General features: G+C 44.3%; 1 protein-coding gene and 1 pseudogene across 1 annotated transcript in view; both read left to right on the top strand.

Annotated features, from left to right (window-relative positions):
• Nucleotides 1-24,682, top strand: part of LOC144780829 (NXPE family member 1-like) — a 164,735-nt gene that overhangs the window by 1,869 nt on the left and 138,184 nt on the right. The gene's annotated exons all lie outside the window — the stretch shown is intronic.
• LOC144780828 (phosphatidylserine synthase 2-like) lies at nt 20,549-22,809 on the top strand (annotated as a pseudogene).

Below are 24,682 nucleotides of genomic sequence, written 5' to 3'. Positions count from 1 at the left end.
GGCTGTGAGTGGTCGCCCTGGGTGATGGTGCACAATTGTGAGGTCTATTGGCATAATGCTTAGGTGTGTGATCATTTTTAGCAAAGAACACGGTGATCTTGCATTTCGAGGGTTCATGCAGTAGTGGAGCATTTAAAAAAATCAAAATCGGTGAGCTATTGTGTGGTGGTATAGGTGAGGGACTATAGCGGTAACATTAACGTGGTTTACCGACGATCTTTCTCCGTAGTGTTTGTGGGCATTCAAAAAGATCCGTTACCGCGCACGTTCTGAATTGTATGATTGGACAAAACATGCTGCTCTCTCTCGACGTAATGGGTTATTTACCTTGAAAATTAGTATATTCGTGGTGCTTATCGCTAGGTCTGGGCAACTATCCATATGTTGGACGTTACTTGTCGGAGAGAGACTGCAGGAAGAAGAATATAAAAAAAGGAGGATCATTAGAAAAGACATACTAAAGGGGGGAAGGGCATCTAATCTGTAGGATAGATGGCGGACAAAGAATAAGGTATTCTTACCACAATTCTAATGCGGCTACCCAGAAACGGTCTGTTCCTTTACGATAGTCACGTGGAAAAAGGCTTACACAATGGTAGTCTGCCTATCGAGTGTCACACTTCTCTGTGTATGTTCACTCTGTGTGACGGGGGATCGTAGGACATAATGAAGGGAGAAAAAAGGGGTATAGTAAGAGGAAATTCAAACGAGAATGGGCGCAATTAGCGACATGTCACATAAAAGGACGAATTGCTATTTTGGAGAAATAAGGTTGATACAGCACAACCTAAAAAGAAGTATCTGACTTTAATTATTTCCGGTTTTCCCTACTTAGAGGTGCATGATAGGGCATAATTAGCCAAACATATGATATTTCCTTGTATAAAGATAGGTATCTAAGTGTCTAGGTCTATACCGAGTGCGAACTATTGGAAATACCTGACTTTTTGTGAATCGTTTTATTGTTGCTAAAAGCGCATAATAGCGCATTGTTACGAAAAAACATCTAGTTTCCTTCTAAAAGCATGATTAGTCTCTTCATGTCTGTGGCAAAAGAAATACCTTGGTCCTGGTGTGTCAGGAGGTAGCCGGGAGGGGATCCGTTTTTTTCTTTATCTAAGGACTCGCTAGAGACTGGTACGTCTCTTAACAGGAGGTGCGCTGAAAAGCAGTAAGCGAAAGCGCGTGTAAAAATACTGGAAAGCCCAATACTATGGGCTTCAGAACAAAGTCGTTATTACAGCCGAAATTTGTTGCTGGTTACCTGTTGCTCTGGATCCCTCCTCCTGTAGTTCCCGGTCGCCGTCTCTCAGTACGGACACGTGACCGGATGGGAGGGATTATTTTGTAGAAAAAGGGACGAAGGTAGACATCAAAGATGTCTACGTAGCCCGTATTTTGGGAAAACGGGTGCGCCATCTTTAAATGGTTCAGAAGTCCTAGGACATATATGTATTCAGTTCTGTAAAGAAGTCGTTCCAGTAAAGAAAATGTACGAGGCTCACTTGAGAGGAAGGGAATCGGTAATGTGCACGCCCGCCTAAGATGGGGGGGCTTGATAAGTAGTTGATCAGTCAAAAACATCGAGAAGGCATCCTAAGAGTAGAGCGTTGGTGACATTGATGTCACGAATTCGTGAGCGTCTAATAATGTAGGACACCTATAGCTTGCGGCTGATGGTTTAAAAGAAGCATGTGATTGATTTGAAATAAACTTTAAAATTTATTGGAAAATTCTCTTATTCGCGAATGGGGAGGTGAGAATAGGAACATGCATGGCTTGCATAGTTGTGAACACAGGCCGCGTATTGGTCGTTAATGCGCACGTAGGTGCTAGGATCATAAGACCCAAACGAAGTAAAGATCGTCATTACAGTAAACTAAGAAGTTAGGTGTCACGTGCTTAATGGCCAAATATGCCGTGCTGTAACTTTATCATAAATTGTGATGGTCTCTGAAGGACAAGTGCCCACCCGCACCTTCCATACGTGATTGTGTCATTTTTTCAACGTATACAAAACATAATACAATTTGTTTCGCAGATCAACTACTCATTTCACAGTGATAGTCATAGGTATTAGAGAAGAAGTTATGTAGACCAATAATACATGAAAATATGCATTTACATGGTACACCCGTTCATGGAATCGTGTATGGACACAGTACATTGATAGTTATTTGTATTAACCTCATGGTGCATAGTCAGAGTATCTGAAAGTGTCCACATTCTCTAAAGTGAGTCCCTCGCTGATCAAAAAATTATCTGTACAGTACAGGTAGTGAACATCTTTATTATCCTCACCGTGCGTGGTAAGCGTATCAGGGAATGCCTGTATTTCATCTTACGAATTCCACGCTGATTTGATATTAGATTTACAGTAGTATCCAGTATAAGAAGGGGTCCCCCAGACGGCTGCCTAGTCGCCCAAGAAGAATTGAAGCTCAGGGTCGTAGTTGAGCCCCCGTTCCACGCATTGTAAACGCATGATCCAGGTGGCCTCCCTACGTCTGAGCTTCAGTTCGCGGTTGCCCCCTCTGATATCGAGGGGAATCACATCTATGCCGAAAACACGTACTCTGATATCATCTCCCAATGGTTGACATTCTGCTACGTGTAACGCCACAGGGTATTTGGGGTCTCTCCTCTGTATTGCTCTAATATGCTCTGAGATTCTTTCTTTGAATGCCCTGATGGTGCTGCCTACATAAATCTTTCCACATTGGCATTCGATTATGTATACTACAAATTTGGTCAAACACGTGATGTTGTGTTTGATCTTGTAGACAACCCCATCAGGACCTTCAAAAGTCTTGGTGCCATGTTTACCCCAAATGCACATGGAGCAAAACCCACATTTGTGGAAGCCAAGACCTCGTGTAGATAACCAGTCCCGAGCCGATGTGTACTGGGGGACTGTGGGGCTTAACTTGTTTCTCAGAGTAAAGCCCTTTCTATATGTGATAGATGGTCTGTTCGGAAGAAGCTCTTTAAGAGCAGGATCATCTGTTAGGATTTTCCAGTGTTTATGGAAACTCTTTTTGACATGATAATTCAGTGCATTGAATTCAGTAATTAATCTGATTTGTTGTTTGGAGGACTCAACCTCGGTACGTGCTTTCAGACAGTCTGGTCTAGAGATGACTCTGGATTTGCGTTCCGCTTTCAGAAGGGAGGAGCTCGAGTACCCTCTCTTTTTGAATCTGTTTTTCATGTTCATGATACAGTTGTCGAGTTCCATTGCCTCACTGCAGTTACGTTTGGCCCTTAGGAATTCTCCATATGGGATAGATCTTAACTGATGCTCAGGGTGAAAGCTTGAAGCGTGAAGAATAGAGTTACAGGCAGTGGGTTTCCTGAATAGTTTGGAATGTAATTGGTTGTTCTTCACGTAAAACTCAAGATCTAAGAATTCGATGTTGGTAAGGCTGTGGTGCATAGTGAAACTGATTTCCCATAGGTTGTTGTTTAGATACTTAAAGAAGGACTGCAGAAGTTCCTCAGATCCTGACCATAAGAGAAAACAGTCGTCAATGTAACGCCCCCAGTACACTATGTAGTCAATGTAAGGTCTGCCTTTGGTGCCCCAGATTAGGTCGGTTTCCAAGGCCCCCATGAAGAGATTCGCGAAGGAGGGTGAAAATTTCGAGCCCATGGCTACTCCCTTTTTCTGTCTGTGCCAATTCCGATTGAAGATGAAAAAGTTGTTATCTAGTATAATCTTCATCATTTGTAACAGCATGTTAGTGTGTGCCCATAGTGAGGCGGGTCTGTTCGACAGAAGTTTGGTGATTGCACTGATGCCTATTTCAGGATTGATGCTGGTGTACAGCGACACCACATCTAAAGTTACCAGTCTCGTGCCTGGCTGCCACTCCAGGTCTGACATGATATTTAGTATGTGTTTTGAATCTTGTATAAAAGAAGGAAGATTTTTGACCAGAGGTCCCAAAAAGAGATCCACATATTCTGCGATTCTCTCGGTGGGGCCCCCAATCCCCGATACTATCGGTCTGCCTGGTGGAAATGGTAGATTTTTATGAACTTTAGGTAGAGTATACAGCCAAGGATACGTGGGTCTGAAGACTTTGAGATACATGTATTCATTGTCATCAAGTAGACCAGACTGTTTCCAGTTCAGTAGGAGTCCATTTAGTAGTATTGTTAATGGACCCATAGGATTATGGTTGATAGGCTCATAGCAAGAGTTTTCACTCAGTTGGCCAAGGACCTCATTGTTGTAGTCATTGAGATCCATGACCACCACATTGCCCCCTTTGTCCGCTTCCCTGATGATGATGTCGTGGTTGTCGCTAAGAGTAGAGAGTGCTGACCGTTCCCCCTTGGTCAGGTTATCTCTATATCTAAATTTGGTGTTAAGGTTCTTAATGTTGGTATTATTAAGATCCTCAAGGACATGTCTGTGGAATCTGTCAATGTTATTACCTCCCGCCAAAGTTGGAGTCCATTTGGATCTACTTTTGAGGCCACTCGTGATGCTGTAGTCTGTCTCGACATCAAGCTCCTCAAGGAGCCTTTCCATTTCAAGTGGACTGTCTTCCCTGTCTGTCAAAGAAAGAAGCAGGTGTGTGTCTTGCACATCTTTAATGGTCAAAGGTACATTATCAAATACAGTAGGGATGATTCTAGGTTGTTTCTGTACGTCTAGTGATCCAGCAAAGTGTTTCTTGAGTTTGAGACTGCGTGTGAATTTAAAGATATCGATTTTTGTTTGACAGATGTCGCCAGTGGAATAGGGATTGAAATTCAAACCTCTGCTAAGTAAGGATATCATATCAGTTGTCAAGGGAAATGAGGAGAGGTTGATCACTTGTACTGTGTCAACTAGTGTGGTTGGTTCCTCTGTGTCCCTGACCTCAATTTCCTGCGATACTCCTCGCTTGTCCCTGCGTTTCCCCCTGTGGGGCTTGGGTCTATGGCGGCCCTTAGTGGCTGGGTCCTGTGGCCTCTCCTTACTCGTTGCATCTCTAAAAAAAATGTTGAGTTATGCGGTTCTGCATTGGCCAGAATTTCGTTCTCTATATCACTGAGTCCAGTAGAACTCAGAGAAGTGGTGCTGGAACTAGCAGAGTTGGTGGTGGTGGTGGTTCTGCCGGTTTGTGAGCTTGTCTTAGGTTTTGGGATTAGGGAATCATATTTGCGATCAAAAGTGTAGATCCTGCCGTTCTTGTAGTCTGCCTCATCCCTTTTGATTTGACGTGCTTTTCTGCTCTGGATTTCGGATTGGTGTTTCAGAAGAATTTCATCCAGAATAGTGTAATTCTTAACGGTGGCCTCAGGTTTATTCAGGTCTTTGATCTCTTGTTCTACAATAGAGATTTCTGTTAGTAGTTGGGCGGTCTTTCGATCAGCACTCTCAATAAGAATGTCTATCAGTGTGATAGAGTTTTGAACCAAAGAGTCTTCCCATTTGGTCATGAGATCCCGGTCTAGATCATCATAGGTCGGGAAGATGTTGGACCTTAGTCCTCTGGGGACTAATTTTAGTTTCAAGTAATGTTTCAGGGTTGCCCCGTCCCACCAACGGGAGTTTTCTTGCTTTTTAAGTTTCTCAAGTTTAAAGAACTTGTCCCTTAAACCCTCTACTCGTGCAGGACCTGCCGTGGCTGATGCCTGGTGTGTGGGCATGCCCTTGGCCAGGTTCTCAAAGAGATCTGCTGCTGCTTTAGCCCTGTCCATGGTGTGGTGGACAGCTGAATAGGTCAAAGTAAGATCTGATGGTTCAAACAGTAACGTGGAGGCGCCCAATCTGCAAACTCAAGAAACACTTTAGTGGGGTTTTTAGAAAATCAGATCACTCAGGCGCACTGCCTCGGTTTAGACGTTACAGAGTATAGATTGACAAGTAGAAATGTAGTGCGTGAAGAGCAGACGGAAAAACACCCTTAACCGTCTAAAATAGTCAAGGGACTAAACAGAAATATACAGTTGTGCTCTCGCTACTACAAAAAGTATCACAAGCAGTACATTCACTGATAAGTATTCAAGGAGACAGAAGCAGATTCTTTGGTGTGTTCAAAATGTAGCAAAACGTTGGTTTATTCTCTCCAGATTCAAGTAATGTGATGCAAAGCCGACACGTGTTTCGTCGTGTACAGTTGAGTCAACACGACTCTTCAGGGCTGATGGTACAAGAATAACATAGACAGGATCAGTAATGCCGTGGTCACATACTGCAAATGGTGACAAGGTGCAACCAACATGCAGTAGTAGCGTGCCACTGGGTTCGCACGTTATGATATCGTATGGTGAGGAGTTAAATAGAACTGGTACTTGTGTCACTCCAAGGCTGTGAGTGGTCGCCCTGGGTGATGGTGCACAATTGTGAGGTCTATTGGCATAATGCTTAGGTGTGTGATCATTTTTAGCAAAGAACACGGTGATCTTGCATTTCGAGGGTTCATGCAGTAGTGGAGCATTTAAAAAAATCAAAATCGGTGAGCTATTGTGTGGTGGTATAGGTGAGGGACTATAGCGGTAACATTAACGTGGTTTACCGACGATCTTTCTCCGTAGTGTTTGTGGGCATTCAAAAAGATCCGTTACCGCGCACGTTCTGAATTGTATGATTGGACAAAACATGCTGCTCTCTCTCGACGTAATGGGTTATTTACCTTGAAAATTAGTATATTCGTGGTGCTTATCGCTAGGTCTGGGCAACTATCCATATGTTGGACGTTACTTGTCGGAGAGAGACTGCAGGAAGAAGAATATAAAAAAAGGAGGATCATTAGAAAAGACATACTAAAGGGGGGAAGGGCATCTAATCTGTAGGATAGATGGCGGACAAAGAATAAGGTATTCTTACCACAATTCTAATGCGGCTACCCAGAAACGGTCTGTTCCTTTACGATAGTCACGTGGAAAAAGGCTTACACAATGGTAGTCTGCCTATCGAGTGTCACACTTCTCTGTGTATGTTCACTCTGTGTGACGGGGGATCGTAGGACATAATGAAGGGAGAAAAAAGGGGTATAGTAAGAGGAAATTCAAACGAGAATGGGCGCAATTAGCGACATGTCACATAAAAGGACGAATTGCTATTTTGGAGAAATAAGGTTGATACAGCACAACCTAAAAAGAAGTATCTGACTTTAATTATTTCCGGTTTTCCCTACTTAGAGGTGCATGATAGGGCATAATTAGCCAAACATATGATATTTCCTTGTATAAAGATAGGTATCTAAGTGTCTAGGTCTATACCGAGTGCGAACTATTGGAAATACCTGACTTTTTGTGAATCGTTTTATTGTTGCTAAAAGCGCATAATAGCGCATTGTTACGAAAAAACATCTAGTTTCCTTCTAAAAGCATGATTAGTCTCTTCATGTCTGTGGCAAAAGAAATACCTTGGTCCTGGTGTGTCAGGAGGTAGCCGGGAGGGGATCCGTTTTTTTCTTTATCTAAGGACTCGCTAGAGACTGGTACGTCTCTTAACAGGAGGTGCGCTGAAAAGCAGTAAGCGAAAGCGCGTGTAAAAATACTGGAAAGCCCAATACTATGGGCTTCAGAACAAAGTCGTTATTACAGCCGAAATTTGTTGCTGGTTACCTGTTGCTCTGGATCCCTCCTCCTGTAGTTCCCGGTCGCCGTCTCTCAGTACGGACACGTGACCGGATGGGAGGGATTATTTTGTAGAAAAAGGGACGAAGGTAGACATCAAAGATGTCTACGTAGCCCGTATTTTGGGAAAACGGGTGCGCCATCTTTAAATGGTTCAGAAGTCCTAGGACATATATGTATTCAGTTCTGTAAAGAAGTCGTTCCAGTAAAGAAAATGTACGAGGCTCACTTGAGAGGAAGGGAATCGGTAATGTGCACGCCCGCCTAAGATGGGGGGGCTTGATAAGTAGTTGATCAGTCAAAAACATCGAGAAGGCATCCTAAGAGTAGAGCGTTGGTGACATTGATGTCACGAATTCGTGAGCGTCTAATAATGTAGGACACCTATAGCTTGCGGCTGATGGTTTAAAAGAAGCATGTGATTGATTTGAAATAAACTTTAAAATTTATTGGAAAATTCTCTTATTCGCGAATGGGGAGGTGAGAATAGGAACATGCATGGCTTGCATAGTTGTGAACACAGGCCGCGTATTGGTCGTTAATGCGCACGTAGGTGCTAGGATCATAAGACCCAAACGAAGTAAAGATCGTCATTACAGTAAACTAAGAAGTTAGGTGTCACGTGCTTAATGGCCAAATATGCCGTGCTGTAACTTTATCATAAATTGTGATGGTCTCTGAAGGACAAGTGCCCACCCGCACCTTCCATACGTGATTGTGTCATTTTTTCAACGTATACAAAACATAATACAATTTGTTTCGCAGATCAACTACTCATTTCACAGTGATAGTCATAGGTATTAGAGAAGAAGTTATGTAGACCAATAATACATGAAAATATGCATTTACATGGTACACCCGTTCATGGAATCGTGTATGGACACAGTACATTGATAGTTATTTGTATTAACCTCATGGTGCATAGTCAGAGTATCTGAAAGTGTCCACATTCTCTAAAGTGAGTCCCTCGCTGATCAAAAAATTATCTGTACAGTACAGGTAGTGAACATCTTTATTATCCTCACCGTGCGTGGTAAGCGTATCAGGGAATGCCTGTATTTCATCTTACGAATTCCACGCTGATTTGATATTAGATTTACAGTAGTATCCAGTATAAGAAGGGGTCCCCCAGACGGCTGCCTAGTCGCCCAAGAAGAATTGAAGCTCAGGGTCGTAGTTGAGCCCCCGTTCCACGCATTGTAAACGCATGATCCAGGTGGCCTCCCTACGTCTGAGCTTCAGTTCGCGGTTGCCCCCTCTGATATCGAGGGGAATCACATCTATGCCGAAAACACGTACTCTGATATCATCTCCCAATGGTTGACATTCTGCTACGTGTAACGCCACAGGGTATTTGGGGTCTCTCCTCTGTATTGCTCTAATATGCTCTGAGATTCTTTCTTTGAATGCCCTGATGGTGCTGCCTACATAAATCTTTCCACATTGGCATTCGATTATGTATACTACAAATTTGGTCAAACACGTGATGTTGTGTTTGATCTTGTAGACAACCCCATCAGGACCTTCAAAAGTCTTGGTGCCATGTTTACCCCAAATGCACATGGAGCAAAACCCACATTTGTGGAAGCCAAGACCTCGTGTAGATAACCAGTCCCGAGCCGATGTGTACTGGGGGACTGTGGGGCTTAACTTGTTTCTCAGAGTAAAGCCCTTTCTATATGTGATAGATGGTCTGTTCGGAAGAAGCTCTTTAAGAGCAGGATCATCTGTTAGGATTTTCCAGTGTTTATGGAAACTCTTTTTGACATGATAATTCAGTGCATTGAATTCAGTAATTAATCTGATTTGTTGTTTGGAGGACTCAACCTCGGTACGTGCTTTCAGACAGTCTGGTCTAGAGATGACTCTGGATTTGCGTTCCGCTTTCAGAAGGGAGGAGCTCGAGTACCCTCTCTTTTTGAATCTGTTTTTCATGTTCATGATACAGTTGTCGAGTTCCATTGCCTCACTGCAGTTACGTTTGGCCCTTAGGAATTCTCCATATGGGATAGATCTTAACTGATGCTCAGGGTGAAAGCTTGAAGCGTGAAGAATAGAGTTACAGGCAGTGGGTTTCCTGAATAGTTTGGAATGTAATTGGTTGTTCTTCACGTAAAACTCAAGATCTAAGAATTCGATGTTGGTAAGGCTGTGGTGCATAGTGAAACTGATTTCCCATAGGTTGTTGTTTAGATACTTAAAGAAGGACTGCAGAAGTTCCTCAGATCCTGACCATAAGAGAAAACAGTCGTCAATGTAACGCCCCCAGTACACTATGTAGTCAATGTAAGGTCTGCCTTTGGTGCCCCAGATTAGGTCGGTTTCCAAGGCCCCCATGAAGAGATTCGCGAAGGAGGGTGAAAATTTCGAGCCCATGGCTACTCCCTTTTTCTGTCTGTACCAATTCCGATTGAAGATGAAAAAGTTGTTATCTAGTATAATCTTCATCATTTGTAACAGCATGTTAGTGTGTGCCCATAGTGAGGCGGGTCTGTTCGACAGAAGTTTGGTGATTGCACTGATGCCTATTTCAGGATTGATGCTGGTGTACAGCGACACCACATCTAAAGTTACCAGTCTCGTGCCTGGCTGCCACTCCAGGTCTGACATGAACCATTTAAAGATGGCGCACCCGTTTTCCCAAAATACGGGCTACGTAGACATCTTTGATGTCTACCTTCGTCCCTTTTTCTACAAAATAATCCCTCCCATCCGGTCACGTGTCCGTACTGAGAGACGGCGACCGGGAACTACAGGAGGAGGGATCCAGAGCAACAGGTAACCAGCAACAAATTTCGGCTGTAATAACGACTTTGTTCTGAAGCCCATAGTATTGGGCTTTCCAGTATTTTTACACGCGCTTTCGCTTACTGCTTTTCAGCGCACCTCCTGTTAAGAGACGTACCAGTCTCTAGCGAGTCCTTAGATAAAGAAAAAAACGGATCCCCTCCCGGCTACCTCCTGACACACCAGGACCAAGGTATTTCTTTTGCCACAGACATGAAGAGACTAATCATGCTTTTAGAAGGAAACTAGATGTTTTTTCGTAACAATGCGCTATTATGCGCTTTTAGCAACAATAAAACGATTCACAAAAAGTCAGGTATTTCCAATAGTTCGCACTCGGTATAGACCTAGACACTTAGATACCTATCTTTATACAAGGAAATATCATATGTTTGGCTAATTATGCCCTATCATGCACCTCTAAGTAGGGAAAACCGGAAATAATTAAAGTCAGATACTTCTTTTTAGGTTGTGCTGTATCAACCTTATTTCTCCAAAATAGCAATTCGTCCTTTTATGTGACATGTCGCTAATTGCGCCCATTCTCGTTTGAATTTCCTCTTACTATACCCCTTTTTTCTCCCTTCATTATGTCCTACGATCCCCCGTCACACAGAGTGAACATACACAGAGAAGTGTGACACTCGATAGGCAGACTACCATTGTGTAAGCCTTTTTCCACGTGACTATCGTAAAGGAACAGACCGTTTCTGGGTAGCCGCATTAGAATTGTGGTAAGAATACCTTATTCTTTGTCCGCCATCTATCCTACAGATTAGATGCCCTTCCCCCCTTTAGTATGTCTTTTCTAATGATCCTCCTTTTTTTATATTCTTCTTCCTGCAGTCTCTCTCCGACAAGTAACGTCCAACATATGGATAGTTGCCCAGACCTAGCGATAAGCACCACGAATATACTAATTTTCAAGGTAAATAACCCATTACGTCGAGAGAGAGCAGCATGTTTTGTCCAATCATACAATTCAGAACGTGCGCGGTAACGGATCTTTTTGAATGCCCACAAACACTACGGAGAAAGATCGTCGGTAAACCACGTTAATGTTACCGCTATAGTCCCTCACCTATACCACCACACAATAGCTCACCGATTTTGATTTTTTTAAATGCTCCACTACTGCATGAACCCTCGAAATGCAAGATCACCGTGTTCTTTGCTAAAAATGATCACACACCTAAGCATTATGCCAATAGACCTCACAATTGTGCACCATCACCCAGGGCGACCACTCACAGCCTTGGAGTGACACAAGTACCAGTTCTATTTAACTCCTCACCATACGATATCATAACGTGCGAACCCAGTGGCACGCTACTACTGCATGTTGGTTGCACCTTGTCACCATTTGCAGTATGTGACCACGGCATTACTGATCCTGTCTATGTTATTCTTGTACCATCAGCCCTGAAGAGTCGTGTTGACTCAACTGTACACGACGAAACACGTGTCGGCTTTGCATCACATTACTTGAATCTGGAGAGAATAAACCAACGTTTTGCTACATTTTGAACACACCAAAGAATCTGCTTCTGTCTCCTTGAATACTTATCAGTGAATGTACTGCTTGTGATACTTTTTGTAGTAGCGAGAGCACAACTGTATATTTCTGTTTAGTCCCTTGACTATTTTAGACGGTTAAGGGTGTTTTTCCGTCTGCTCTTCACGCACTACATTTCTACTTGTCAATCTATACTCTGTAACGTCTAAACCGAGGCAGTGCGCCTGAGTGATCTGATTTTCTAAAAACCCCACTAAAGTGTTTCTTGAGTTTGCAGATTGGGCGCCTCCACGTTACTGTTTGAACCATCAGATCTTACTTTGACCTATTCAGCTGTCCACCACACCATGGACAGGGCTAAAGCAGCAGCAGATCTCTTTGAGAACCTGGCCAAGGGCATGCCCACACACCAGGCATCAGCCACGGCAGGTCCTGCACGAGTAGAGGGTTTAAGGGACAAGTTCTTTAAACTTGACAAACTTAAAAAGCAAGAAAACTCCCGTTGGTGGGACGGGGCAACCCTGAAACATTACTTGAAACTAAAATTAGTCCCCAGAGGACTAAGGTCCAACATCTTCCCGACCTATGATGATCTAGACCGGGATCTCATGACCAAATGGGAAGACTCTTTGGTTCAAAACTCTATCACACTGATAGACATTCTTATTGAGAGTGCTGATCGAAAGACCGCCCAACTACTAACAGAAATCTCTATTGTAGAACAAGAGATCAAAGACCTGAATAAACCTGAGGCCACCGTTAAGAATTACACTATTCTGGATGAAATTCTTCTGAAACACCAATCCGAAATCCAGAGCAGAAAAGCACGTCAAATCAAAAGGGATGAGGCAGACTACAAGAACGGCAGGATCTACACTTTTGATCGCAAATATGATTCCCTAATCCCAAAACCTAAGACAAGCTCACAAACCGGCAGAACCACCACCACCACCAACTCTGCTAGTTCCAGCACCACTTCTCTGAGTTCTACTGGACTCAGTGATATAGAGAACGAAATTCTGGCCAATGCAGAACCGCATAACTCAACATTTTTTTTAGAGATGCAACGAGTAAGGAGAGGCCACAGGACCCAGCCACTAAGGGCCGCCATAGACCCAAGCCCCACAGGGGGAAACGCAGGGACAAGCGAGGAGTATCGCAGGAAATTGAGGTCAGGGACACAGAGGAACCAACCACACTAGTTGACACAGTACAAGTGATCAACCTCTCCTCATTTCCCTTGACAACTGATATGATATCCTTACTTAGCAGAGGTTTGAATTTCAATCCCTATTCCACTGGCGACATCTGTCAAACAAAAATCGATATCTTTAAATTCACACGCAGTCTCAAACTCAAGAAACACTTTGCTGGATCACTAGACGTACAGAAACAACCTAGAATCATCCCTACTGTATTTGATAATGTACCTTTGACCATTAAAGATGTGCAAGACACACACCTGCTTCTTTCTTTGACAGACAGGGAAGACAGTCCACTTGAAATGGAAAGGCTCCTTGAGGAGCTTGATGTCGAGACAGACTACAGCATCACGAGTGGCCTCAAAAGTAGATCCAAATGGACTCCAACTTTGGCGGGAGGTAATAACATTGACAGATTCCACAGACATGTCCTTGAGGATCTTAATAATACCAACATTAAGAACCTTAACACCAAATTTAGATATAGAGATAACCTGACCAAGGGGGAACGGTCAGCACTCTCTACTCTTAGCGACAACCACGACATCATCATCAGGGAAGCGGACAAAGGGGGCAATGTGGTGGTCATGGATCTCAATGACTACAACAATGAGGTCCTTGGCCAACTGAGTGAAAACTCTTGCTATGAGCCTATCAACCATAATCCTATGGGTCCATTAACAATACTACTAAATGGACTCCTACTGAACTGGAAACAGTCTGGTCTACTTGATGACAATGAATACATGTATCTCAAAGTCTTCAGACCCACGTATCCTTGGCTGTATACTCTACCTAAAGTTCATAAAAATCTACCATTTCCACCAGGCAGACCGATAGTATCGGGGATTGGGGGCCCCACCGAGAGAATCGCAGAATATGTGGATCTCTTTTTGGGACCTCTGGTCAAAAATCTTCCTTCTTTTATACAAGATTCAAAACACATACTAAATATCATGTCAGACCTGGAGTGGCAGCCAGGCACGAGACTGGTAACTTTAGATGTGGTGTCGCTGTACACCAGCATCAATCCTGAAATAGGCATCAGTGCAATCACCAAACTTCTGTCGAACAGACCCGCCTCACTATGGGCACACACTAACATGCTGTTACAAATGATGAAGATTATACTAGATAACAACTTTTTCATCTTCAATCGGAATTGGTACAGACAGAAAAAGGGAGTAGCCATGGGCTCGAAATTTTCACCCTCCTTCGCGAATCTCTTCATGGGGGCCTTGGAAACCGACCTAATCTGGGGCACCAAAGGCAGACCTTACATTGACTACATAGTGTACTGGGGGCGTTACATTGACGACTGTTTTCTCTTATGGTCAGGATCTGAGGAACTTCTGCAGTCCTTCTTTAAGTATCTAAACAACAACCTATGGGAAATCAGTTTCACTATGCACCACAGCCTTACCAACATCGAATTCTTAGATCTTGAGTTTTACGTGAAGAACAACCAATTACATTCCAAACTATTCAGGAAACCCACTGCCTGTAACTCTATTCTTCACGCTTCAAGCTTTCACCCTGAGCATCAGTTAAGATCTATCCCATATGGAGAATTCCTAAGGGCCAAACGTAACTGCAGTGAGGCAATGGAACTCGACAACTGTATCATGAACATGAAAAACAGATTCAAAAAGAGAGGGTACTCGAGCTCCTCCCTTCTGAAAGCGGAACGCAAATCCAGAGTCATCTCTAGACCAGACTGTCTGAAAGCACGTACCGAGGTTGAGTCCTCCAAACAACAAATCAGATTAATTACTGAATTCAATGCACTGAATTATCATGTCAAAAAGAGTTTCCATAAACACTGGAAAATCCTAACAGATGATCCTGCTCTTAAAGAGCTTCTTCCGAACAGACCATCTATCACATATAGAAAGGGCTTTACTCTGAGAAACAAGTTAAGCCCCACAGTCCCCCAGTACACATCGGCTCGGGACTGGTTATCTACACGAGGTCTTGGCTTCCACAAATGTGGGTTTTGCTCCATGTGCATTTGGGGTAAACATGGCACCAAGACTTTTGAAGGTCCTGATGGGGTTGTCTACAAGATCAAACACAACATCACGTGTTTGACCAAATTTGTAGTATACATAATCGAATGCCAATGTGGAAAGATTTATGTAGGCAGCACCATCAGGGCATTCAAAGAAAGAATCTCAGAGCATATTAGAGCAATACAGAGGAGAGACCCCAAATACCCTGTGGCGTTACACGTAGCAGAATGTCAACCATTGGGAGATGATATCAGAGTACGTGTTTTCGGCATAGATGTGATTCCCCTCGATATCAGAGGGGGCAACCGCGAACTGAAGCTCAGACGTAGGGAGGCCACCTGGATCATGCGTTTACAATGCGTGGAACGGGGGCTCAACTACGACCCTGAGCTTCAATTCTTCTTGGGCGACTAGGCAGCCGTCTGGGGGACCCCTTCTTATACTGGATACTACTGTAAATCTAATATCAAATCAGCGTGGAATTCGTAAGATGAAATACAGGCATTCCCTGATACGCTTACCACGCACGGTGAGGATAATAAAGATGTTCACTACCTGTACTGTACAGATAATTTTTTGATCAGCGAGGGACTCACTTTAGAGAATGTGGACACTTTCAGATACTCTGACTATGCACCATGAGGTTAATACAAATAACTATCAATGTACTGTGTCCATACACGATTCCATGAACGGGTGTACCATGTAAATGCATATTTTCATGTATTATTGGTCTACATAACTTCTTCTCTAATACCTATGACTATCACTGTGAAATGAGTAGTTGATCTGCGAAACAAATTGTATTATGTTTTGTATACGTTGAAAAAATGACACAATCACGTATGGAAGGTGCGGGTGGGCACTTGTCCTTCAGAGACCATCACAATTTATGATAAAGTTACAGCACGGCATATTTGGCCATTAAGCACGTGACACCTAACTTCTTAGTTTACTGTAATGACGATCTTTACTTCGTTTGGGTCTTATGATCCTAGCACCTACGTGCGCATTAACGACCAATACGCGGCCTGTGTTCACAACTATGCAAGCCATGCATGTTCCTATTCTCACCTCCCCATTCGCGAATAAGAGAATTTTCCAATAAATTTTAAAGTTTATTTCAAATCAATCACATGCTTCTTTTAAACCATCAGCCGCAAGCTATAGGTGTCCTACATTATTAGACGCTCACGAATTCGTGACATCAATGTCACCAACGCTCTACTCTTAGGATGCCTTCTCGATGTTTTTGACTGATCAACTACTTATCAAGCCCCCCCATCTTAGGCGGGCGTGCACATTACCGATTCCCTTCCTCTCAAGTGAGCCTCGTACATTTTCTTTACTGGAACGACTTCTTTACAGAACTGAATACATATATGTCCTAGGACTTCTGAACCATTTAAAGATGGCGCACCCGTTTTCCCAAAATACGGGCTACGTAGACATCTTTGATGTCTACCTTCGTCCCTTTTTCTACAAAATAATCCCTCCCATCCGGTCACGTGTCCGTACTGAGAGACGGCGACCGGGAACTACAGGAGGAGGGATCCAGAGCAACAGGTAACCAGCAACAAATTTCGGCTGTAATAACGACTTTGTTCTGAAGCCCATAGTATTGGGCTTTCCAGTATTTTTACACGCGCTTTCGCTTACTGCTTTTCAGCGCACCTCCTGTTAAGAGACGTACCAGTCTCTAGCGAGTCCTTAGATAAAGAAAAAAACGGATCCCCTCCCGGCTACCTCCTGACACACCAGGACCAAGGTATTTCTTTTGCCACAGACATGAAGAGACTAATCATGCTTTTAGAAGGAAACTAGATGTTTTTTCGTAACAATGCGCTATTATGCGCTTTTAGCAACAATAAAACGATTCACAAAAAGTCAGGTATTTCCAATAGTTCGCACTCGGTATAGACCTAGACACTTAGATACCTATCTTTATACAAGGAAATATCATATGTTTGGCTAATTATGCCCTATCATGCACCTCTAAGTAGGGAAAACCGGAAATAATTAAAGTCAGATACTTCTTTTTAGGTTGTGCTGTATCAACCTTATTTCTCCAAAATAGCAATTCGTCCTTTTATGTGACATGTCGCTAATTGCGCCCATTCTCGTTTGAATTTCCTCTTACTATACCCCTTTTTTCTCCCTTCATTATGTCCTACGATCCCCCGTCACACAGAGTGAACATACACAGAGAAGTGTGACACTCGATAGGCAGACTACCATTGTGTAAGCCTTTTTCCACGTGACTATCGTAAAGGAACAGACCGTTTCTGGGTAGCCGCATTAGAATTGTGGTAAGAATACCTTATTCTTTGTCCGCCATCTATCCTACAGATTAGATGCCCTTCCCCCCTTTAGTATGTCTTTTCTAATGATCCTCCTTTTTTTATATTCTTCTTCCTGCAGTCTCTCTCCGACAAGTAACGTCCAACATATGGATAGTTGCCCAGACCTAGCGATAAGCACCACGAATATACTAATTTTCAAGGTAAATAACCCATTACGTCGAGAGAGAGCAGCATGTTTTGTCCAATCATACAATTCAGAACGTGCGCGGTAACGGATCTTTTTGAATGCCCACAAACACTACGGAGAAAGATCGTCGGTAAACCACGTTAATGTTACCGCTATAGTCCCTCACCTATACCACCACACAATAGCTCACCGATTTTGATTTTTTTAAATGCTCCACTACTGCATGAACCCTCGAAATGCAAGATCACCGTGTTCTTTGCTAAAAATGATCACACACCTAAGCATTATGCCAATAGACCTCACAATTGTGCACCATCACCCAGGGCGACCACTCACAGCCTTGGAGTGACACAAGTACCAGTTCTATTTAACTCCTCACCATACGATATCATAACGTGCGAACCCAGTGGCACGCTACTACTGCATGTTGGTTGCACCTTGTCACCATTTGCAGTATGTGACCACGGCATTACTGATCCTGTCTATGTTATTCTTGTACCATCAGCCCTGAAGAGTCGTGTTGACTCAACTGTACACGACGAAACACGTGTCGGCTTTGCATCACATTACTTGAATCTGGAGAGAATAAACCAACGTTTTGCTACATTTTGAACACACCAAAGAATCTGCTTCTGTCTCCTTGAATACTTATCAGTGAATGTACTGCTTGTGATACTTTTTGTAGTAGCGAGAGCACAACTGTATATTTCTGTTTAGTCCCTTGACTATTTTAGACGGTTAAGGGTGTTTTTCCGTCTGCTCTTCACGCACTACATTTCTACTTGTCAATCTATACTCTGTAACGTCTAAACCGAGGCAGTGCGCCTGAGTGATCTGATTTTCTAAAAACCCCACTAAAGTGTTTCTTAGGTTCTTATTGATGTGTGACGCTTTGTCACAGTTGAGGTTGTATCACAAGGTCAGCGCTGCGATAGGCCGTGGGTTGCAGAAGTGTCAGCAATTTGTATCGCAGAGTCTTGTTTGTGTCTGTCGCATGTCTTCTGGTTGTGATGAGCTTTTGATGGCTGCCGCGGCGTTTGCCTTCAGACAGTGATGAGTTTTGCGGACCCGCCGGCGTTTGCCTTCAGACAGTGATGAGTTTTGCGGACCCGCCGGCGTTTGCCTTCAGACAGTGATGAGTTTTGCGTACCCGCCGGCGTTTGCCTTCAGACAGTGATGAGTTTTGCGTACCCGCCGGCGTTTGCCTTCAGACAGTGATGAGTTTTGCGGACCCGCCGGCGTTTGCCTTCAGACAGTGATGAGTTTTGCGGACCCGCCGGCGTTTGCCTTCAGGCAGTGATGAGTTTTGCGTACCCGCCGGCGTTTGCCTTCAGGCAGTGATGAGTTTTGCGTACCCGCCGGCGTTTGCCTTCAGACAGTGATGAGTTTTGCGTACCCGCCGGCGTTTGCCTTCAGGCAGTGATGAGTTTTGCGTACCCGCCGGCGTTTGCCTTCAGACAGTGATGAGTTTTGCGTACCCGCCGGCGTTTGCCTTCAGACAGTGATGAGTTTTGCGGACCCGCCGGCGTTTGCCTTCAGACAGTGATGAGTTTTGCGTACCCGCCGGCGTTTGCCTTCAGGCAGTGATGAGTTTTGCGTACCCGCCGGCGTTTGCCTTCAGGCAGTGATGAGTTTTGCGTACCCGCCGGCGTTTGCCTTCAGGCAGTGATGAGTTTTGCGTACCCGCCGGCGTTTGCCTTCAGGCAGTGATGAGTTTTGCGTACCCGCCGGCGTTTGCCTTCAGACAGTGATGAGTTTTGCGTACCCGCCGGCGTTTGCCTTCAGACAGTGATGAGTTTTTGGATGCCGCGTTGCTGGTTCAGTTTCGCAAGGTTAGCGCTTCGATGGGACGCGGGTAGCGGTCAAATGGGTTTGTAGAGATGTCTGCGAGTTTCCTGATCAGTGGGTTTTCCTTTTTATAATAATAATCTTTATTTGGATATAAAACAACATCCTTAAAAGAAGCGCCAACAGCAGTACACATTATAAAAAAAAATATGAAAAAAAGAGCTAAAATTAGCATCACATAAACAACGATGGGTAGGTGCAGGTGTTCCACTTGCATTATACAGCTCCCTATTGTAAACAATTCACATAGCACTGACTAACTTTAAAAAGTAAGGAAGTTGTGGTACCAGTGATTAGCAACGTTGGACTTATAGACCAACCAGCCGGTGACAAATTACACATTTTAAAAGTAAATTCAGATAAAAATAGCAGCAACAATTCAGCAGCAGCGAGTTATAAGAAAATACAAAGGAGAAAGGACTTTTTAGCAAGTTAAAAGTAATGCAATTTAATTTAGGCTGCTGCGACAGAAGGCGATATGCGAGGCGTATGTGGGTTGTGAGGCCTATATTTAAAGCTGTGTTTTCTGGGCTTAGGGCCGCAATGACCGCCTGTCTGCAGGACCGGATTCCCAGCCTGTTCCACTCCGCTTTCAATTTACGTCTACACTGAGGCATGAGGGCTGGGCAGAGACAAACCACGTGCAAACCATTGTTTCAGCCGTCCTGCCGCACCCTCTGCACCATAATACATCTGACGTACGGCGCCAGCCTGGCAGGTCTTTTAGAAATTGCCAGTCACCGAGTCTGATGGCCATAAAACTAAGTTTTAGATGCAGGCAGGGAGTAGGTGCATGACAGGTAGGTTGCAGGAGCTAAACGCCCATACGAGTTCATAATGGCCCATGCGTGTCTGCGTTTGACAAAGTGTTTTTTATCAATAATGAGGGAGCTCATTCTGACGCATTTCTTTACGGTACTTTTAAAAACTGTCGTACTGGGGTTAAGGTCCCATAGATCACCCGCGGATAGTTCTTGGATGGAGTCTTTAAAAAGGCGACCATACGAGCCCCCTGGATTTTTCTCAGTGATGTCTAACCAAACTAGTGACTCTAATGACACAGCTGAGCTTCCCACGCCCCACGTCCAACGGCCCCGTGCTGAACCCGCAGGATGAGCCAGGGTCGCAGGGGTCCTGTCGGCGGCCGGGGGTCGCCGCTCCGGCAGGTGAACGGATCTGCTGCTCCTGCAGAGCAGCGAGCTGCGTACAGAGGAGAGTCTGAGGTGTTTGACGACGGGACTAATACCTTCTTCTGGCAAGCTCACACCTTAGCAGTATTGTTCATCCTGACCTGTGCACTTGGATATGTTACCTTGTTTGAAGAAACACCACAAGATACAGTGTACAACACAAAAAGAGGAATTGTTGCCAGTATATTGGCGTTTTTATGTTTTGGTGTCACACAAGCTAAAGATGGACCTTACTGGAGATTGTGGTTGTGCGTCAGCGCGGTTTATGAGCTGTTCCTCATCTTTATACTATTTCAAACTGTTCATGATGGAAGACAATTTATGAAGTTTATTGATCCAAAATTAGGTGTTGCCCTACCAGAAAGAGACTATGGAGGAAATTGTCTCATATATGATCCTGGAAACAAAACGGATCCATATCACAATCTGTGGGATACATTGGATGGATTTGTTCCTGCTCTTTTTCTTGGTTGGTATATTAAGACGTTGGTGATTCGAGACTGGTGGGTGTGCAGGATCATCGGTGTGATGTTTGAGTTCCTTGAATATACTCTGGAACATCAGCCACCAAACTTTAGCGAATGTTGGTGGCATCATTGGATCATGGATGTGCTGGTATGTAACGGATTGGGAATTTACTGTGGGATGAAGACTTTGAAGTGGCTATCAATGAAACCTTATAAATGGCAAGGACTTTGGCACATTCATACATATAGATAGGTTGATTGTTTGTGGGTTTCTAAAGCGCTAGAATCAACTCCCGAAGGAGTATCTCTGCGCTGTAGGCAGCTGGGGAACCCGTCCTGGCTTTCCCTGTGAGATGGGCCCTACTGGGTATCTCCAAGGTGAAACCAGGCATCCCCGGCGTATGTGGGGGGCCGTTGTGGAAATGAGGCAAGCTAATGCCCAGAGTTGCCGAGTGTGATCCCTAGTTAGAGTAGGCACCGAGGCGAGAATTATCGAGTCCGTTGACCCTGGTCCAAGACCCTGCCGCGTCGGGAATTGAACTCTGGTCCCGGGCCGTCCTCTGCTCCCGGGTCTGCCGCCTCTAACCAGTGAGCCACACCACTCCATAGAGGAAAAATGAAGAGAATCGCCTTTCAGTTCACACCGTACAGCTGGGTTAAATATGAATGGAAACATGCATCTAATCTTCGTAGATGGTTAGCCGTCTGTGGCATCATTTTTGTATTTTTGTTAGCAGAGATAAACACGTTTTACCTGAAGTTCGTCCTTTGGATGCCTCCCGAACACTATCTTGTACTGTTGCGAGAGGTATACGACTTCATGGATGATCCAAAATTCCATAAGAAGCTTGGGCAGCAAGCATGGATGGTTGCTGCTATTACAGTTACAGCGGGGCATATTATCAAGGGGGTTTATCTCCGCTTTTTTGGCTTTAAAAGCCAAGAAAGCGGAGATAACATTATCTCCTTATTACCTAGCTGTCGCTAACACCAGTTAGCGACCGCTAGTAGGAGATAGTGACCATCTTGGGCCCCGCTTTGCATGTCAGTGATATTTATCACTAATGACATGCAAAGTGGGCGTGCCAAGATGTTAGCGACTGGAAACAGTCGCTAACATCGCTATCTCCTATTACCAACTTTTGGAGATATTCGCGCTAAGCGCGAATATCTCCAAAAGCTAACACTTGCCCTGAGCAGTTCTTAGCCATGTTATCCAATGGGAGGTGGATAACATGGCTAAGAGCATTAGCTCGGTAATGCATGAATATCGCTGACTTTTCAGCGATATTCATGCATTGCGGCAGATTTTTATCGCTTAGGAGATAAACCTTGATAATAGCAAGGTTCCTAAGCGATAAAAATCGCCGCAGCTCGGCGATAAAAATATTGCCGCTAAGCCAACATAGCGATAATTATCGCTAGTTGTTGGTAATATGCCCCAGAGTTTCTTATTGTTGTGAAATATGATCCTTATACAATAACCCTCCCCTTCCTTTCTACGTCACTCAGTGTTGGATACTTGGAATCATACTTTTATTCACCTGGACTTTGTGGCGTTTCATCATAAGAGATATCACATTGCGATATAAAGAAATCAGAAGACAGAAGCAAGAAAGCACACACATTAAAGCGACGCAGTTGTGTAATGGAGATGCAGATTGTGACATTTTTGATAGTGAAAGTGTACACAATATGAAAAAAAAGATTCTCTGAAAAATATATAGCGGACTAAGGGCCATATTATCAACACAGGCGATAAAATTATCGCTGCTTTTATAGGCAGAAAACTGCCGCTATAGCCGCTTTTGCGGCAGTTTTCTGCCGATAAAAGCAGCGATAATTTTATCGCCTGTGTTGATAATATGCCCCTAAATGCCACCAGATCCAAATATTTTGTCAGAGGTCAATTGGCTGCAGAGCCAAATACATGGTCATCTGCTCCTGCTCAGACTTTTGGGACTAATTCCGTTTGACTCGCTTCTCTGCTTTCACTTTATGTCTTGAACCTACACTGGAATGGGGCTAATAACAGAGCAAAAGCACAACAAATGACAGTCAGAAGCAAGATGAACATTACTCAGTATTTTCTAAACAAGTAATACGTTTCCCGCTGCAATTTAGAACTTATTTTACTTGAACTTGAAATAGAATATTCTATGAATTGTTTCATTTGTATATTTTGATTGTATTTGCATTTCTCTAAAACTTGCTGGGGCAACGCTACCTTCCACGGACCTCAGGGCAATCGCCGCATCTCGCCACTGCTTCCCGCCGGTCACTGGTTGCTGGAGCCGAGTTCTCCCGCAGCCGCGCTGAGCACACCTGCGGCCGCTGTGGGGAGAAACTCGGTTTTCCAGGGGGCACTGCTTTGGCGCTCAGTGAGCGCGTCACCATCTTGCGCCTGGAGGCGCTAGAAAGCAGGGGACCGCCCGCAACGCGGCACGCGAGCAGGACGCCCGGACGAAGCCCGGACAAAGGGCGGACAGTCTAAGACAGTCCAAGACTGGCCATGACTGGTCTGGGCAAGTAACTCTGCTGGAACATTATTGTGAGTTGAACTTGGAAAATTATTTTGATGCCGTAGATTAAGCTATAATTAATTTCGCATTACTATTTGTTAACACACGATTTGCTTGTTCTATTGCCACCCATTGAGAATAACTAGGAGAGGCCTAGTAGCGGTTCTTACTTGCTATGTCTAAAGTAAAGACCCCCCTAGTATCAAACACTATGGATAATTAGCTGGTCCAGGTGGTCACCAAAATTAATAATGACAGAAGGTCCTCCCTGGGCCTGAGTACATCCCCATCCGCTACCCCCACCGTGGTGGGAGATATCCTTGTTAATACACTTGAGCCAGACATTAGCCACGATCTCGTGTTGTATGACCAGCCTGTTAACGATACACTAACCCAGCTCATTGAGGCAATAGCCAAGACTGACAAGGAGATTACACCTGAGGAGGAAATAGTCCACATTGAGGATGAGCCCCTGGCTCCTGTACCTGCGCCAAGAGCGTCTAGAGGGGAGGACAAGGGTTACACAAAGCGAGGCGGGCTGCGCTCAAGTAAAAAGAATCTAAATGCCCGCCCACTAAGATTGACATAGTAGATGGTCGGGGGGCAAACGGGGGAAATTCATGCCTAGACGAAGACCTCCTTAAGAAAATAGTAAATTTGCTGGATACCAAGTTAAAAGCCATCACTCAACCATTGCTTGTAAAGATCGACCAACTAACCGAGGAGGTACATAGATTAGGGGGATTACTAAAAAAGACCCTAGATGAAGTAGAAGACATTCCAGCTCAAGTCGCATCTAGGTTAGAGCCTAAAATAGCTCCTATAGACCATATGCTAGGGGGAGGAGAGAGCGCAACCTCCCTGCTACCTGGGACAACGTTACAGACAGAAGAGGGTCAGAACTCAGCTGAGGGGGGCTCTTTGTCATCAAGGGACAAGCACCCCACATATAGTGCGGAGACCGGCCCTGTAGAACTTATTGTCGAGGCTTCGCCCCTGGTATTGGTGTTGGCCAATGTCCCCCACTTGAAACCTGGCCAGATAGAATCTGCACCCTCGTTGATAAG

This window comes from Lissotriton helveticus, chromosome 9 (genome assembly GCF_964261635.1).
Source record: "Lissotriton helveticus chromosome 9, aLisHel1.1, whole genome shotgun sequence".
NCBI classification, from domain to species: Eukaryota; Metazoa; Chordata; class Amphibia; order Caudata; family Salamandridae; genus Lissotriton; species Lissotriton helveticus.
The sequence above is the reverse complement of the archived record's forward strand: the minus strand, read 5'-3'. Positions and strand labels throughout refer to the sequence as shown.